Raw genomic sequence first — 19,316 nt, forward strand, 5'->3', positions numbered from 1 at the left:
CTCCAGAGAGAGCTGCTTGTTGATTAGCAGCAGTCTCACATAAGAAATAACAAAAAATGCATACACCTGAAATCAGTTCTAACCAGTTAAAATGTCCCAGCAAAACTCAACCATTAGAGACTTTGGATATATCCCACTGATTTCCACTTTTCAGAACAGGTTTTAGGTTTCTCTCTTTTGCTTACTGCCCTGGAGCCCCCAGAAACAGCATGAAAATCTACTGTCTATCTCTTCTAGCCTAGACCCATCTCACAGAGTTTTGGCCCTTGTTTTTACTACAGTCATTGTATGGAAAACAGTTACATGCAGATATAATCTGACAGCATCTTGCCTCAGCTTTACTGCAAATCTCTCGCTTTTGGCCCAGGGTTTTCTCTGCAGTTACCATCTAGGATGACTTTAGGAACCTGATCAGGTATTCTGATACATGCAAGTGAGAGTTAAATTTCCATGAGACAAATTTCAAAAATGCAGTAACAATTTCTGTCCCAGATGGACAATTTTGAGGTGCCCATACATAGCTCATCAGAAGATCTGCCCTGGAACTTTGCCCTTGTTGCTCAATGATGAAACCTTAAATCTTTCCCTGCTTATTTGCATTGCTTTTCCACTACAGTTACTTGGATCCATTTTGCCAAATTAAACTTCATGCATTCAAGTCCTTTTTACAGACTCTTTTTAGGAGGAACCTAGGTCAAGCCCATAATTTTTTTCCTTTAAACTATAGAATTCCAGTCACTTAGAACAATGCCTGGAACATGGCAAGTACTCCTAAAAAAACTGTTGAATAAATGACTAAATTATGACAGCATGGTTATAACACACAGAGTGGTTATGATACTAGAGGATGGACAAGATAAGTGGCATTCCTTGCAGAATGCAGCTTTAAGAAAGTTTATTCCTCTGTGGGTTGTGCTACATTTTAGGATTGATCATTAATAATGGGTACAGTCAGGATCTTTTTGATGTATTATCTGAAACATGCTGCATGGCTCTTCTTAAAAAAGGGGAGTTACTTCTATGCAGCATCAGGATCTCCAGGCAAATGATGTTTTTACCAGGTGACTTATAGCAGTTACCAGGTGACTTATAGCAGTCCAACAGAGTCCAGCATGGTGCTTTGTTCTTCACCCATAAATAATGCAAAGAAGATCCTAAGAAGATAAGGGCCAGTAATTTATTGCACATAACCTTTATGTAGACTTTATAAATTGCTCACAATATCTGTGAATGTGACTGTAGCTATGGTACTGGATTGTGTTGACAATGGCAACCACTTCATGCAATGAGAATATGAGCAGAAGAGAATACTCCTTCTCACTGCCCTTGTGTTCCATCACTGGGGGAAAATTGGAGAAAACAATATTTTAAGAGTGAAGCACAATACTCCAGAATTAATAACAATAAAATCAATGCAAAGTAAAACAATAACCACCAAAACTCATTCTGTGAGGTTTCATCATGTGATAAATCCATTTATACAAAGTTCTATTGATTGTTTTCCATTTGCAAAGTAATAAAAATTAACCCTCTCTCCCTCTCTTTCTCTCTGTATATATATATATTAATTTGTATGTATATATACATACATATATATATATATATATGAATAACGCATGCACACACAAACATATATATTTGGGTTGGCTGAGGGTTATACAGTCTCCTGATGACATATGAAAGCTTTATTTACTTCTGTTGAAATGTGAGATAGTTTGCTTTGAACTTTCCAAGTGTGGGATTTTGAAGTTAGTATTTATTTTCCATTGTCTTTACTGGTAAAGATGTACACATCAGCAAGGAGTTTTGGTTCAGGACCTGGATTATAATAATTCAGACTTTACTCTGCTCCACATTCACCATGGGAAGTCAAAGTATACAATAAAAATGAGGCCTAGAAAAATCATAAATGATTTGTCATATTAGGAGGAGATGAAATCTTAAAAATATCACAGTGTCAAATAATTTAATAAGAAAAGCTGGATGAGCAATAGAGCATGAACAGCTAATTCTAAAAGGCAGAGAAACAAGGAGGCAAAATCAACTGCTCAAACAAGTAAGGGAACAAACAAAAATTACCTGCCTGGCTTCTGGTAAAATGGTGGAGTAGGAGAGGCTGAGGTTGCCTCATCTCCATGCAACAATGAGACACATGATAGAAAAAGGACTGGAACAGAGGTTCCAGGGTACATGTGATCACAGAGGGTCTTCTATCCTGCATAGGGAGGCTATCGGCAAAAAACTGAGAGAATGGGATAAATGTGCTTAGTTATGACTCCTCCTACCCCTGAAGCTGGTTTGTGATGATTTTCCCTTTGGCTTCACAGCTGGAAATATGCATGGTGAACTTGGAAGATAACAGACTGTGCACAGACTCCATTTAGTCAAGGTCAAGTGCTTACTCCCTACCCTTGGGGCACGCTGCTGTGGGTACCTGTGTTTTTTGTTTGTTTGTTTTGTTTTTTAGTTTCATATGAACAATCTGCAAGATTAGGGGCTCAGCCTATTGCTTTGGTTGTCCCCATTGCTTGTGAGATTATCAAGAATTCTCCACTTGGGAAGTTGAATTTTCCCCCTTTCTCACCATTCCTCCAAGGGGACTTTGCAAATACTTTTTTATTCACTGGATTTATAGGGGCATCATTCTGGACAAACCTACAAAATCTTTTTTTTTTTTTTTTTTTGTAGATTTGGGGAGGGGTCCTTCCTCTGGGAGGAGGGGCAGACATGATATCTAACTGGTGAAAGAGATCTGCTCGGATCCTGGAGCTGCACCACTCCTTCCATGGAGGCCTGAAGACCACAGTCGTGTGAAGCTGAAATACCCAATCCCACAACCTGGCATCATCCTGGGGTGGGGTCGGGGGGTCACTAGATGCATTGACCACACAGGAGAAGTCTTTGTAGGGCTGTCTGCTGCTCATTCCTCAGTTCCAGAGTTGGCTGATTTCCTCTGTGCCAGGGTGAGCAGCCCTGGTTGGCATCCCGATTCCAAATTGGATGGAAATAAATTGGCAAAATAACCTTGTTAAGACTGAAAATTTCCCTTCTACAAAAGAAGATCATGACTCATGTGAAGGACCAGGCAAACATAGCTCAGCCAAATGACCAAATTAAATCACCCAAGGGGACACAGAATTTAGAATGGCTGCTTAAGTTTGTTCAGAATGAAGAAAGAGACAGCAAAAAGATACTGAGGAGCATAAAGGAAAGGCAAATACGGTTCAACCAAGTGACCAAATTAAATCATCCAAGTGGGCTAAGAATTCAGAACTAATAAACGCTATTCATAATGATATAAAGGATATCAAGAAGTCATTAGAGGAGCATAAAGAAGAATTTGAAAGAATAAATAGAAAATTATAAGACATCACAGACATAAAAGATACTATAGACCAAATTAAAAACATTTCAGAGACTCACAAGATTTTAAGAGATAGAAGAAAGAATAAGCAAATTAGAAGACATGACAAATTAACTTGAATGTTCAAAAGAATGAATGGCGAGAAAGATGGAAAAAATGCAACCTGATTTCAGGGAAATGATAGACAACCTGAGCATACAACTATAAGAATTATTGGTGTTCCAGAGGGAGAAGAGAGGAGCTAGGAAGGCCAGGTGAAGATGTAATGGGGGAAATTTTCCCAACCCTTGTTAAAGACATAAAAATCCAAACCAAACAAGCCCAATGAATCTCAAATAGAATAAATCTAAATAGGCTTACTCAAAGACATATACTTATCAGAATATCAAAATTTGAAGAGAAGTGAAAAGTCATGAAAGCAGCAAGAAAAAAGAGATTTATTACGTACAAGGAAACTACAGAAGACTGAGCTCAGACTATTCAATGGATATCATGAAGGCTGTGGCATGATGTATTTAAAATTCTGAATGAGAAAGACTTCCCAGTCAAGAATTCTTTATCCTGTCAAGTTGTCCTGCAAAATTGAGGGAGAGATTAAAGTCCTCACAGATAAACAATGACTTCAAGAAATATTAAAGGGACTTCTGTTGACTGTAAAATACTAGAGAGGGAGATCTGGAGGAGGGTACAGAATTGAAGAGTATTAGCAAAGGTAACTTCAAGAACATATAGATCTGATAAATAAAAACTATAGGTTAAGATGCTAGACACAAGAACTGCCTTCACAGTAGTAAATTTGAATGTTAATGGATGAAACTCACCAATTAAAAGACGCAGATTGATGGAAGAGATTAAATAATATGATCTGTCTTTATGCTGCTTGTTAGAGACTTATCTTAGACCCAAGGATACAAACGAATTGAAAATGAAAGGATGGAAATAGATGCTCTAATTAAGCTATAACCAAAAGAAAGCACAAGTAGCTATAGTAAGATTAGGTAAAATAGACTTTAAATGCTATGATATCATGAGATTAGATTTTCAAATCAATTGTAAAAATATTTGTATCTTTATGTTTATCTGAAATAAAAAATTGGAAAATGTTCAGTAACATAGGTCATTACTACAGCAAAGTTGATGTTTTTAATAACTTTCTACTTGATGTTTTGAGAATGTATACAGTTTTACTAGCTAATCAAATGGTATGTAAGTTAAGGTTTAATATTTAGAATTCAAGAAATGCTGATATCTGTATCTCTAGATTTTTTTCCTGGTTTGCCTTAATTTGAAATTGGTTTATGAAACGCACTGTACAAACACAGGCATTACAATGATTGTATTTTACTTAAAAAGCCCCCCTCCCGCAAAGTGTACCATTCAATTGCAAAAAAAAAAAAAAAATACCTGCCTCAACGTTTGACTCAGAATAGTGGCATTTACTACATTATTAAGGTGTCATGTTATCACAACACATAAATAACAGGCTAGTAAAATTTACAGAACTTATTCCACTAGAGCCATTCAACCTTTCATCTCACCTCTACTTTGTAACATCCTTACAGGAAAATTTCTCTTTTTTCTTTTTCTGGGGTTGCAAATTCCCTGCAGGAATCAAAGGGGATCACAGAGAGGCAGCACAAGCTTAATTAGCTAAAATGACTAAGGTAATATTGTTAATTATAGCTATAGTCATTTGGCAAAGGTTAACTTTTAAACTTAAATAAGAGATGTTCTCATTTGCTTCTAAATGCAAGTACTGATTCAATTAAGAAAAACTAAAATAAAAACAATTCTGTTTGATCTGTTGCATTGATCTTAAAAGAGATATTGTTTATGCTCATAATGAACATTGATTCCTTCTTTGCTCCCTTTGATCACTACCTGGATTCCAGTTTTGCTTTAGGCATTTTTCATAACAAACACTATTTTACTGATTAATTAAAAGAAAACATGGCTGCAACATTAAAGTGGGAAGCATCAATATTGAAAATTCAGTAAGCAGCAATGGTCCTGTGCAATTATAAAGCAGCTAACACAGTTTAGCTACAATTGATATAAAAAAATACAAGTTGCTAAATGAAAGTGCAGCTTCCATGTCCCTGAAAAAAGTGAAAGCATTGCTGCACACTTGAAACTTGACCATTTTGCATGTGGCTTTTTGGAGGTGTGTGCCAAAAAAGCCGAGATGTGGCTCTTTTCATTTTATTTTTTATTAGAGAAGTTGTGAGTTTACAGAAAAATCATGCAGAAAATACGGAGTTCCCAAATATCCCCAATATCCCCTTCTCACACAGTTTTCCCTATCATTAATATTTTGAATTAGTGTGGTACCTTTGTTACTATTAATGAAGCAATATTATTATAATCATACTATTAATTATAGCTTATAGTTTACATTAGGTTCACTGTTAGCTTTGGACAGCCATATGGGTTTTTTAAACTTTTTTTCCTATTAATATATATATAATTACCACCTAAAATAAAATATACAACCTAAAATTTCTCATATTAACCACATTCAAATGTATAATACAGGGGCATTGATTACATTTACAATGTTGTGGTTCAATTACAATGATCTACTATCAAAATTTTTAAATTTTCAACATTGTGCTTCAATTATAATTATCTATTATCAAGATGTTTCCATTACCCTACCAGAAGCTCTGTAGCAATAAGCCTTAACTCCTCACCTAGTCCTGCCCTGGTCCCTGTTAGATGTAAAATAGATTCTAACTCTGCAAATTTGCTTATTCTAAATATTTCATATAAGTGAATTCATATGATATTTTTATTTTTGTATCCTTGTCAAAAATGACTTGGTCATAAATGTGAGGGTTGATTTCTGAAACCTCAATTTGATTATATTGGTCTATATGTCTTACATTGTATCAGTACTGTGCTGCTTTGGTTACTGTGGCTTTGTTATAAGTTTTAAGATTAAGAAGTTTGAGACTTCCAATTCCATTCTTCTTTTATGAGATGGCTTTACCTATTTGGGGTCTTTTACCTTTCCATATAAAATTGATGACTGGTTTCTCTATTTCTGCAAAGATGGCTGCTAGAATTTTGATTGGGATTGCACTGAATTTGTAAATTCCTTTGGGTAGAATTGACATTGTAATAGTATTTAGTCTTCCAATCCATGAATATGGGACATCTTTTCATTTATTTAGATCACTGATTTCTTTTAGCAAAGCTTTATAATCTTCTATGTATAAGTTCTTTAGATCCTGGGTTAGATTTATTCCTAGACATTTGATTCTTGTAGTTGCTTCAGCAGAAATGGAAATAAGGAAAAATGGAATGTTTTAAAAAATTTCTTTTCCAGATTATTCATTATTAATGTACAGAAACACTACAGATTTTGGGGTGTTGATCTTGTACCCTACTATTTTGATGGATTCATTTTATAAGCTCTAGAAGCTTTTTTGTGGATTTTTCAGGATTTTCTGTATATAGGATCATGTCATTTGCAAATAGGGAAATTTTTAGTTCTTTCTTTCCAATCTGGATCCATTTTATTTCTTTCTCTCACATAATTGCTCTTACTAGAACATCTAGTACAGTGTTGAATAATAGTGGTGAGATTGGGCATCTTTGTCTTATTCCTAATCTTAGAAAGAAAGCTTTCAGCCTCTTACCATTGAGTATGATATCCACTGTGGGTTTTTCTTATATGCCCTCTCTCTTGATGAGGAAGTTTTTTTTATTTCTAATTGTTTAAGTGTTTTTATAATGAAACTGCTACTGATCTTGTCAAATGCCTTTTCTGCATCAATTGAGTTGATCAGCTCAATTGGGGAAGAATAGACTCTTCAAAAAATGATGCTTGCAAAAATGAATTTCCACATACAAAAGAATGAAGGTAGACCCCTATACTGCAGCCTATGCAAAAATCAACTCAAAATGGATCAAAGGCCTAAATATAAGAACCAACATTATAAAACTTCAAGAAGAGAACATGAGGAATATTTTCAGGGTCTTGATTTAGACAATGGCTTCTTTTTCCTTACATCCAAAGCATGAGCAAAGCAAGGAGAAAACAATTAAATAAATGGGACTTAAAGTTAAAACTTTTGCACCTCAAAGTACTTTATCTTGAAAGTAAAGTGACAGCCTACACAATGGGAGAAAATATTTATTAGCCACATATCTAATAAAGGTTTACTATCCAGAAAATATAAAGAAACCCTTCCACTCAACAACAGAAAGGCAAACAACCCAATTAAAAAATGGGCAAAAAGACCTGAACAGACGTCTCTCCAAAGAAGTTATACAAATGGCCAGAAAACACATGAAAAGATGCCCCACATCATTGGCTATTAAGGAAATGCAAATTAAAGCCACAACGAGATACCATTTCATACCCAATAGAATGGTTGCTATTAAAAAAATGGGAAATTATAAGTAGTGGAGAGGATATGGAGAAATAGGAATACTCATTCATTGTAGTGGGTTTGTACAATGGTGAAGCATCTGAGGAAGACAGTTTTGCAGTTTTTCAGAAAGCTGAATATGGAATTAACATGTGACCTGGCAATTCCACTTTCAGGTACATTGATTGATGAACTGAAAGGTGAACTATGGTGCATATATACAACGGAATACTGAGCAACTTCAAGAAGGAATGAATTTGTGAGGCATGCAACTAGGTGAATGAAACTTGAAGAGAGCATGTTGAGTGAAATAAACTGGAAACAAAAATATAAACATTATAATGCATCACTAAAAAGGGACTAACTATAAAATATGAATGCTAAGATTGAATATGAGAGCATAGGCTATCAGGGGAAGGCCTGTTGTAAAGGTTCCTAGATTGTAAGCTCTTACAGCAGCCATATCTTTTCCTGATTTGTAGCGGTTATTGCTACATTCTGAGATGCTTAGTTTTTGTGTATAAATGTAACAATATGTCAGTTATATCCCTGTTTAAATTTATCCCTAGAATTTTGATTCTTTTCATTGATAGTAAAATGGATTTTTTTTTTCTGATTTTCCCCTTCAGAATGTTTATTTGTGCTATATGGATCCATCACTGATTTCACAAGTTGATTTTGTTCCTCAGCACTTTGTTAAATTCATTTTTTTAAGCTCTAGTAGCTTTGTTATATATTTTTCAGGATTTTCTCTATATAGGATCATAACATCTGCTACTAAAGAAATTTTACAACTTCCTTTATAATTTACATCACTTTATTCCTTTTATTTCCCAATTAATCTGGCTAGAATTTCCAGGTCGTTGTTGAATGACAAGTGTGTGTGTAGGCAACCTTCTTTTGTTTCTGATCTTTCTTTATCCCAGAGGGGAGGCGTTTCGCCTTCCTTCATTAAATCTGATAGTAATTGCATTTTTCATCTATACTTTTATCATGTTAAGGAAGTTTCTTTCTTTTCTTAGTCTTCTGATTGTTTTTATTAAAGATGAGTGCCAGATTTTGTCAAATTCCTTTACAGCATCAGATGAAGTGATGGTGTGTTTTTTTTTCTCCTTTGTTCTAGTAACGTGGTATATTACATTAATTAATTTTTTTTTTATATTGAACTAGCCTTGAATTCCTGGGACAAATCTGTCTTGTCCATGGCGTATAACTCTTTTAATGTGCTGTTTGATTCAGTTTGCTAATATTTTGTTGAGGATTTTTGAGTTTATATTCATAGCAGACATGGTAATTTTCTTCTTGTGCTAATTTTACCTAGTTTGGCATTAGTGGGATGTAGGCCTCAAAGAAAGAGTTAGGAAATAATTCTTCCTTTTCAGTATTTTGGAAGAGTTTAAGCAGGATTGGTTGTAATTCTTCTTGGAATCTTTGGTAAACTTGACTAATGAAGCCATCTGGTCCTGGGATTTTCTTTGTTAGGTTGTTTTTGAATACTGATTCAACCTCTTTACTTGTGTGTGGTCTGTTGAGATCTTTTTCTTATTGAGTCAGTGTAGGTAGTTCATGTGTTTCTAGGAATTTGTCTTTTTCATTTGGTTATCTAATTTGTTGGCATAGTGTTGATCATAGGATCTTCTTATACTCCTTATGATTTGTGGGGTCAGGAGTAAGGACCCTCTTTTTATTTCTGATTTTAGTTACTTGTTTTCTCTCTTTTTTTCTTTGTCATTTTAAGAAAAGATTTGTTGTTTTTTTTGTAGCAACAACTTTGTTTCATTTTTTCACTCTATATTTTAATTTTTTATTTAAATCTGCTCTAATCCTTGTTATTTTATTACTTCTGCTTGCTTTCAGTTTACTTAACTCTTATTTTTCCACATCTCCCAGTTGCAAGGTGAGGTGTCTGATTTCATATCTTTTTTCCTTCTTAATGTAAGCATATTTCCCTCTCAGCATGGCCTTTACTGCATCCCCTAAATGTTGGTATGTTTTGTTTTTGTTTTGATTTTAGCTTAAGATATTTCCTAATTTCCCTTATAATTTCTTCTTTGAACCACTAGTTGTTTAATATTGTGTTGTTAATTTCCATGTATTTGTGATTTTTCCAGTTTCCATCTATTGATTTATAGCTGCATTCCATTGCAGTCAGAAAATAAACATTGCATTAGTTCAATTTTTTAAAAAGTATTGAGAATTGTTTGTGACCTAGCAAATGTTTTATCCTGGAGAATGACCCATGCGTACTAGAGAAGAATGTGTATTCTACTGCTGTTGGTTGGAGTGCGCCCTATATATCTGTTAGGTCTACTTGGTTTATACTGACATTCAAGTCTTATTTTTCCTTATTGCTCTTTCATGTAGATGTCCCACATGTGGTGTGTTGCAGTCTCCTACTATTAATATAGAACCGTTTATTTTTCTCTTCAAATGTGTCAATGTTTGCTTCATATAGTTTAGGCTTTGCCATTAAGTGTACATATATTTACAACTGTTATGTCTCCTTGTTGAATTGGATAATTATTTAGTGCATAGTGACCTTATTTATCCAGTTTAAGTAACAGTTTTTTACTTAAAGTCCATTTTATTTTATATTAGTGTAGCTACCTCAGGTCTCTTTTGGTTATTGTGTATAGCGTAGTTTTTCCCATCCTTTCACTTTCTAACTACTTGCTTGTTTGAATTTAAGGCTCTTGTAAAAAGCACATAGATGAGTCATGCTTTTTATCCATTCTGCCAATCCGTCTTTTGACTGAGTAGTTTTAAGTAACTATTGATAATACAGTAATTTCTTCTGCCATTTGGCTATTTGTCTTTGTGAATCATGCATTTTTCTTCTATGTTCTTCAGTTAATGTTTAGTTTTATATTATTTTTTGATAATGTAACATTTTGAATCTCTTCTGATTTTCTTCTGTTTATCTTTTTCGAATAGTTTCTTTCTGGTTACACTGGAGTTTAAAGTTACATCTATAGACTTTCATTTGATTTGAATCCAATTTAACTTTAACAGCATGCACAAACAATATTGCTATAGCCCTCTGTCCTCACAACTTTTTTTCTACTTCTTAAAAATGATGTATATTGTATCCAAAACCACATGTTTATTATTATGCTTTATGCATTTTAGTTTTAGGACTTGTGAGAAGTAAAAAGTGGAGTTACATACCAAAAAGTACAATGCAAAAGCACTGGCCTTTAAGTTACCCATATACTAAACTTTGCCAAGAGATTTTTTCCTTTATGCTGCTTTGATTCATGACCTAAGTGCCCTTTCGTTTCAATCTGAAGAACTCCCTTTAGCATTTATTGCAGAGTATATCTATTGGTGATGAATAGCCTCTATTTTTGTTTATCTGGGGATTTCCTAATCTCCTTCATTCCTGAAAGACATTCTTGCTATATATAGACTTCTGGGTTTCTTATTGTCTTCTTTTAGAACTTTAAATATTTTGCCCTACTGTCTTCTTGCCTCTAGGTTTCCTGATTGTTTATAGGCACTTTATCTTTTTTGTGCTCCTCTCTACATAATTCATTGCTTTACTCTTGTGGCTTTCAGAAGTCTGTTCCTGTGTTTGACATTCAGAAGCTTGACTAGCATGTGTCTGCATGTGGTTCTCTTTGAGTTTCTTCTGCTCCATGTTTATTGACCTTCTTGAATATGTATATTAATGCCTTTCATTAAATTTACTGTTGAAATCCTCTTAGAATTTTTCATTTCAGATATTGTAACTTCAACTCCAGTATTTTGAATGTCTGTTTGGTTCCTTTTAAAAGTTTTCTCTATTTATTGAGACTCTCATATTGTTCTTGCACAATTTTCTTGATATTCTTTAGTTTTTTCTGTGTGTTTTCTTTTTATCTTTTAAGCATATTGAAGATCATTAAAAAATAATCTTTGTTCATTATGTCCAAAGTCTGGTTAATCTTTGTTGAGAATATCTGTATTTTTTCTCTCATCCATTTGGATGAGCTACTATTTCCTCATTTCCTGGTTTTGTTTTTTGGTTTGTATTATAATCTTTATTGCACACTTTACATTTTAATATTTTAATTTATTCACTTTGGAATTTAGTGCTTGAGATGTTTGCTTCTTATTTTGTATCCTGCTGGTGATATAATGGCAATTTCCTTGTGTGCCAGGAACTAAAAATAATAAACAGATACAAAAACCACTTTTCACCATCTTTACCATTTGGCTTTGTGTTCGTTAATGCTTTCCTTCAGTATTAAGGCCTCCTATCAAGATCAGTCTGATGAATAAATGAAATGCAGGGTCATCTCCATCTTTTATGAACTTGTTTCTTTTCTGCTTCTTGGCTGCTCTATTGAATGTCTTAAAGCATATAATCCTATGGCCCATTCAGTTTTTACTTAATTGTTTCTTTCATTGTTGTAGTTGTCTGCCAGATGCTTCAGTCTGCAGGTCAAGTTCTGGGAGGGTGAGCCAGGGTTGAGTTTCTTGTTTTAGTCATCTTGTCTGATACCCAGTATAATCACATGGATATGCAGGCATCCCAGTAAGTGCATAGAAGGGTGACATCACAATGGGAGAACAGGCTGACTCCACACCATATTAGGTAGGGGGAGAAGGAGGGGCTAGCTCCTCCTACCATTTTTAAAGCTGTGTTTTCTAGATTTAGCAGTTGCTCTGTTTCTGTAAATATGTATTTTCCAGAGATCTGAGGAATATGGCATTGCCAGGTTTTGCTAGTTGTTCAATGATTCTGTGAGGGAATGGCACTCTGGAGCACGGTATGCTGCCACTTTAGTCGACCAGAAGTCAACTACCCCCAGATGTTGCTTTTTATAACCACAATATAACTTGACTATGAAGAGAATTCACAAAAAGGAGTAGCATTAAGTAAATGATTATTTTCCTTTGGGAACAAAATATGTAATGAAGCACTTTCAAGTCTTTCTATGCTATGCTTCTGGAGACCATTATTGTAGGCACTATTTACTCTTCTCAATAACTTCCAGATTCATATAAATGAATCATTCTGTCATCAAGGGTATTTGTTATATGCCTTATATACCCTGAAACCTGTGTTAGACATGTGGGAAATATCTAGCATAATATATGATCCAGATTCCAATGAGAACAGAATCTAGTTGTGGAGTTAAGAAAATAGTACATCACATGACAAATATTAGCTGAATATTACCTCTCACCTGGATTGATGAAATGCTCACTTTTTCTCTACTCACTTTTTCAACCAATTTTTATACTTCAGTGACATTATTCTTTATGCTTTTCAAAAATAACTTTGCTTATCAAATTTTAAAAGTAATTCTCCACTGTTGATAAGATAAATAATAAACTCCATCATATGTGCTGAGATAAAAATAATTAATTGGGAGACAGTATTACAGCCTTTTGTTGGGAGACAATTCTCCATGGGGTTCTCATTTTTCTGCATATCTTTGAGTTGTAGTACTGACTGTCTTTGTTTCAAACTATCTTTCCAAGAATGTGTGCATTGAGAATTGCATTGGAAGATAAAGATAGTATCTCCCTGTGGTGATAAAGACAGGTGTGCTTACTGTCTAATATAATAAAGATAACTTCTTTTAAGGCAAAGGGTAGGCTTGCTTATTCTCTAATATAAAATATTTAGGCTCCCTAAGATTGGAGCTCCTCTACTCTAATGCAACTCACTGTGAGAATGGGTATAAACTGGATGTCTTCTTATTGCCCTGTGAGAATTGGGGGAGAACAAGCAACAATACTGACCTCTGCCTACAGTTATTGCTGTAATAAAATCCATATCCTTTACTACATGACCATCCCACTGTAGGGTCCCTTTGCCACAACTCTGGCTGTGCCTAGGCATGGGATGACACACAAACCTTGTGCTAATGACTAAAGTTAGTCTTAGCTGGCCCGATAATTCCAAGCATCTCATTTGATGACTCAGACTATCCAGAAAAGTGCTTAGTCTTTCAGATTTTTGCTGCCTCTCCTTTCCTTACATGTGGCTGCTTCAGGTTTTGCAGGGGTTTACTGCATTCTTGTTCTGGTGAGGGAGGTGATGAATCCAAACATTGTTGCTATCCATGCAATGCCCCCTAAATCTCACTGTTTAGTGGCTAGTTTCCCTAGACTACTGACTACTGAGTTGAACTGGTCCTATCTGACCTTTTGTAGGTGTTATGCTGGCACACATCTCTGACATCTGTGTCCTAGCCATTAGCTGTCAGTCTCCATGAAATTGCTAAATATTCATATCCCTAACAACTTCCAGTTTATTTGGGGTTCTCTATACACAGACCATGAGGTGCAAGCAATTTAATTTCAGGTTTGTCTACTTGGCTGTTCTTGTCCGATAACTTTATTTTGTGACCTGAGCTGAAGTTAGGAGCTTAGCCTCTCCCATGTTATACGCAGTGAACAGCTTCCACCTCTGATAATTTTTGGTCTTCCAAAACTTTTCTAGACATTTTGTTATGTTTTTCTACCCCATTGCAGAAAACCTTTTGGTATTCCCAACATAGAGAAAAAGTACAGATCTCTAAGCTAAGGGGGATAAATTTATATATATGTTGTAAGCATGACTTAATATGCTAATGATTGTTAACATAACTTAAAAATTTTCCACAAAGTTTGTTTTATTTCATAAATTATATTCTAGTATTTGAAAGCCTGAAGGACTTTTTCTTTTTTTTTATACATGGCAGGCACCGGGAATCAAGCCCGGGTCCTCTGGCATGGCAGGCAAGCATTCTTGCCTGCTGAGCCACCATGGCTTGCCCTCTTTTTGTATTTCTATTCTGAAAGTTTTAATTCCCTATCTCCATGTCCCTCTGTCTTCACTGAACAACCCAAGGTAATGAAATACCACTGAGTAACTAGAGGCAAAGTCATGTTCATTGAATGAAAAGATAAAAATATTCATGTATTTCCAAAATATTACTCTTATTTTTATTGTTATAAAGTTTCCCAGTCTCCTTATAACTGCATCCCTCAAAGCTTTTCTGATGTTCTTTCCAACAGCTTCTGAGCCTTCCACAGTTTTCTTTATCAATCTCACTACTTCTAGGAAGGCATTCCTTAATATTCCAGCTTGTCTTTCTTTTATTTATTAAATATCAAACCCCTGTAGTACTGTGGTCTTAGAATAATTTTCCTTAAAGTGCTACGTGGATAGCAATATGCTTCAGGGACTACTGAGAGAGAGAGGACTGAGCTTCCTCTCATTCTTACTCAAACCACAGAAGTTTTGATTTTCTTCAGGGGTTAAAAAAAAACATGAAATATTTGAAAATTCCTGGACTGTTTATTATTCATCTTATAGTTAACTAGAAGCAACTTTACAATGATTCAGTAATTTTTAGGTCTTATATATTCCTGTAAGCTATATATGCCTATGTCTTATGCTGACTATATTAGAAATTTTTCAAAAGCAGTGGCTCTGTTTTACCTTCCTGTCCCCTCCACACCTTCTAATTTGTACACAGGTATACAAATTGATAAATATTTGTGTTTCTGATTGGCATTGCTATGATCAAATTCTATAGTGGCTAAGCAAAAAATTGTACTATTCATACAGAGCCTCATTGGGTGTATGGGATTCCATCTAGGCTTTCAAGGACAAATAAGGTTTAGAAGGAAAACTAGGAAGGAGAGAAAACTTTACGAAGTGGGACACCCTGTAAACAGTTTTGGCACTAGGAAAAAAAATCAATGACCTGAGCTTTTCACATTTTGAAACCAGTGTCTGGTTAGGATTCATCTCAGACTTTGGCATAGGTGAATCTTTTACAGAGAAAAAAAAGGGCTATGTAATAAGTAAATTAAAAGAAAAGCCTCCCATCATTATAGAATGACCCCTTTGTTTAATGATCATATCCATTATTTTGTTCAGAATGGATTGCAAGACTATACCAGTGTTCCCATTGCTGGCAAAACCATTTTTTCATTGCCTAAATAATGACAATGTATATATGTACTAGTGTCAAGCACCCACGTGGTAAAGCATAATGACAACTACCAGCACTTCAGAACAAAAAGATTCATTTGAAAATACAGTCCAATCCCTTTTTTCAGTAAATGCTGGAAGTTCAGGCCCAGAGAGGGTAAGGAAATTCTCTAAGGTTACAGAACTAGTAAACAGCAGAGCAAGGACTCAACCTGAGTTCCTTGATTCTCCAACGCTTTACTCTTGTCCTTCTAAAGGAAAACCACCATTCCTAGTGTGATGAATTACGAAATTAGATAAGAGGGTTCAGCATTTTGAAACACATAATACATAATACACTCCAACAATTCTGTTGTCCTCAGGAAATTAGAAAGCAATTTAGAGAAATGAAATGGTTCAAATGAACTGTCACTAAAACAAAGACTGCAGAACAACCAGTAAATCAGTAATTGTTTCCTGTGCATGAGATTTTCAACCCCTCAGGGTGGGAGGTAAACCACCATATACATTTAAAAGGATTCCCATTGAGTGTTTCTTGAGAAACTCTGAAGACATTTATATTAGACTCTCCTCACCCTTAATTTCCTCTGCAAAAACAGAGTGGTTTTTAGAGATTTCATGTTTTAAGGTTACTTTCTATCATATTAAAAAAAAAATACCATAAAGCCTTTAGCAGGCAAGCTAACTCTCTCAGCAGAATTGAGGAACTCAGACATTTTCCTAATGAAGTCTAAAATTTCCTTGTTCTGCCTCATCTTACTGATGATTGGCATCCCTTTCTTTCCTCTCAGGATTCCAGGGAAGAAAATCAGCCAACAAGCTACAGAAGCTTCATTTTAACTTGTGCTTCATATGCAATTTTAATGACAGTTTTACATACATTACCCAGGCCTAAACATCCTCAGAGGTCAAATCAGTACTTAAAAAGACATTCTAAATGAAAATGAGTATTCAGTCATTTATTCAAGATCAGTTTGATAGAACAGCAGCTTTCCAAACCATCTCTGTTTAGTAGGGACCAGGAAAATCAACAGTAACAATTGATTTCTTCACCCACTTGATTCTAACAATTGGACTTCAATTATATAAAAATTCAGGGAACAGTAGCCGTTTGTGCTATTTTAGTGAAAGTATCATCTGAATTGTTCAGATCAATATGAATTGTTCATGTTCAAAGATATCATTTTGACATTGGCTGGCTGTTTCCATTTCAGTTGTGGGTTCCCAGAAAGGTTGTTCTAGGTCTTCCACTGGATCTATTTAGCTGCTGTGAACCTTAAATTTGAAAACAATAAACCTTGAATTCCAAATAGGTTGCCGATGGTGATGGTGGTGACTCTATGCTTCCTGGTTTCCACAGTTACTTTGGGTAATATCCAAATAAATGAGAGTTTCGCTATTACCCCCTACAATATTGAGCAGACCTTACCTTATGCTGATAAATCAGAGTAGACTAAAGCATCAATTACTAAGGGTATATGGTAAACAGAATTATGGTCTCCAAAGATGTGCATGTCCTAAATCCTGGAAGCTTTGAATATATTATGCTACATGACAAGAAGAAATTAAGATTGCAGATGTAGTTAAGGTTACTAATCAGCTGACCTTAAAATAGGAAAATTATCCTGGATTAGTCAAGCAGGCTTGATGTAATCATAAAGTTTCTTAAAAGATGGGAAAAGGTGGCAGAAAAGCCAGTGTCAGAGTGGTGCAATGTGAGAATGACTGGGTCGGCATTGCTGGCTTTGAAGATAGAAGGGGGCTATAGAAGGGGGAATGTGGGCAGTTTCTAGCAACTGGAAAAGGGAAGGAACTGGATTCTCTCCAAGAGCTCTAGAAGGAACATAGCCCTGTTGAAGCCTTGATCTTAGGCCAATAAGACCCACATCAGATTTCTGACACCCATAACTATAAGATAATAAGTTCGTATCACTTTAAGCCAATAATTTTGTGGTAATTTGTTACAGAAATTGTAGGACATTAATATAGGATATTTGGACTCTACTTACCAGGAATGATTTGATTATGGCTTTTTCTTTTTTTTTTTGCATGTGCTATAATGTAACTTTTATTCATTTTAACTTCTGAACTGTATATATTCTATAATGTGTGTATCAACATTTGATTTGTGGAGACTTGGGCCCTTTCCAATGTTTGCTATGATAAACAATGCTGCTATGACATCCTGGCATGCTTCCTTGTACTTTTATGGGAGTGTTTTCTTCTGTGTATAAACTTGGATGTAGAATTGCTGGGATGCAGGAAATGGCCATTTTAAAATTAAATAGATTGTCAAATTGCTATGCAAAGTGGTTAGACCAATTCACACTCTCACCAGTGGGTATAAAGTTCAAATTTCTTCACTTTCTTGCCAAAACTAGGTATTCATGGAGTTTTAAAATTAGCTGCTTTAGGGGTTTTACATTACAAGTTATTGCAGGTGGTATTAATTCAATTTTTTTAAAGTCCGCTAACATCTGTGTGAAATGACTTTTTTTTTTTTGAAAGGTCCACTTAGAACTCAGTAGTGGCTTCTTAATGCTTTCAGAATGAGGTGGAAGAGACCTAAAGCAGTGTATTCACCTGGCCTGTTTTTTCCACCTCACCTCTGTCTGTATTCTATCTCATCCTTTATGGTTCAGTTATATTAAATAGCTGGTACACCTCTATGAACATAAAATGCTGTTCACATAAGACTGCTTTTTTCTTTGCCTTCTACCTGGAGACCCACTCTCCTATTCCCCCTAGTTAATCCCTTCTCCTAGTCTAAAACTCCTATAAGAACACATGTTCACCAAGAAATCTCATAACAACTTCCTTTTGAGATCTGTTCCCTTCTTTTTTTTCTCATCACAATATGATGTCATGTTAAAACTTTTTAAAAGTAGATAAAACAGGTATATGGCTCAAATATCCAAAAGTATAAAAAGGTATCAAATGAAAATTCTTCCTCCCTTCACTGTCCCTCATTTACTCAGTTCCCTTCAAAGGCAGCAAGTAAAGTCCTTTTATTAAAAACTTAGTTCAATGATTAAGTTTAACCTTCTTGCAAGTGTTTCACATATATAAGCCAGCACAGTTATGTTGTTTTCTTCTCTGCCACTTATTTGTCTCTGAACTTTAACTGATGAAGTCTCTTTGGAAACAGGAAATTTGAGGAAGGAACTAAAAAGTAAAAGGTTATTGGCTATGTGAAAGTCCCAGAAAAGGCAAAGGAAACAGCAATTAAAGAGGTCCTGTGGCAGTCGCTGGTCTGGCATGTTCCAAAAGAGCAGGGAGATCAGAGAGAGTGGAGTGAGTGAGAGAAGCATAATAAAAAGGAGGCCAATGAATTAATAGATTTCTATTACTATTCTTAGATATATTGAGTCCACATTGCAAAGCTTTGAGTTTGTTCTGGAATAATTCAACATTGTTTTTACTTTAATAGATGAGTGCAGCCTTCTAGCATTTATAGATACAATATGGTTTGCTCTTACTTCTGTCAAAATACTTTGATTTTTTATGCAAGCTTTCCTTGCATATGTATTTTACTATTAGCTCCATTTTATTCATTTTTCTGTGTATTTATGCATGTAGTTCTGATGTTTGTGAAGGATTGCATTCCTTTAAAATAATATTGTGTAAAAATTAACCCTGTTTTTTAGATGAA

The 19,316-nt window shown here is 35.0% G+C and overlaps 2 long non-coding RNA genes across 5 annotated transcripts in view; one reads left to right on the forward strand and one right to left on the reverse strand.

Moving 5' to 3' along the window:
* Positions 1-886: 886 nt before the first annotated feature.
* Positions 887-12,263, reverse strand: LOC143652082 (uncharacterized). 2 transcript variants are annotated; one of them, XR_013160398.1, is made up of 4 exons: positions 11,935-12,263; positions 4,903-4,966; positions 2,080-2,242; positions 887-1,339 (listed from the first exon to the last, which is right to left on the reverse strand). It is a non-coding gene; the product is annotated as an uncharacterized LOC143652082 (long non-coding RNA). The 2 variants fall into 2 exon arrangements; XR_013160399.1 differs by lacking the exon at positions 2,080-2,242.
* Positions 12,264-12,298: 35 nt separating this feature from the next.
* Positions 12,299-19,316, forward strand: part of LOC143651488 (uncharacterized) — a 33,877-nt gene continuing 26,859 nt past the window's right edge. For all 3 annotated transcript variants that reach the window (XR_013159972.1, XR_013159974.1, XR_013159973.1), the window contains exon 1: positions 12,299-12,322. This is a non-coding gene — a long non-coding RNA (uncharacterized LOC143651488). The remainder of the gene's footprint in view (positions 12,323-19,316) is intronic.

The sequence above is a fragment of the Tamandua tetradactyla genome, chromosome 12 (genome assembly GCF_023851605.1).
Source record: "Tamandua tetradactyla isolate mTamTet1 chromosome 12, mTamTet1.pri, whole genome shotgun sequence".
NCBI lineage: Eukaryota > Metazoa > Chordata > Mammalia > Pilosa > Myrmecophagidae > Tamandua > Tamandua tetradactyla.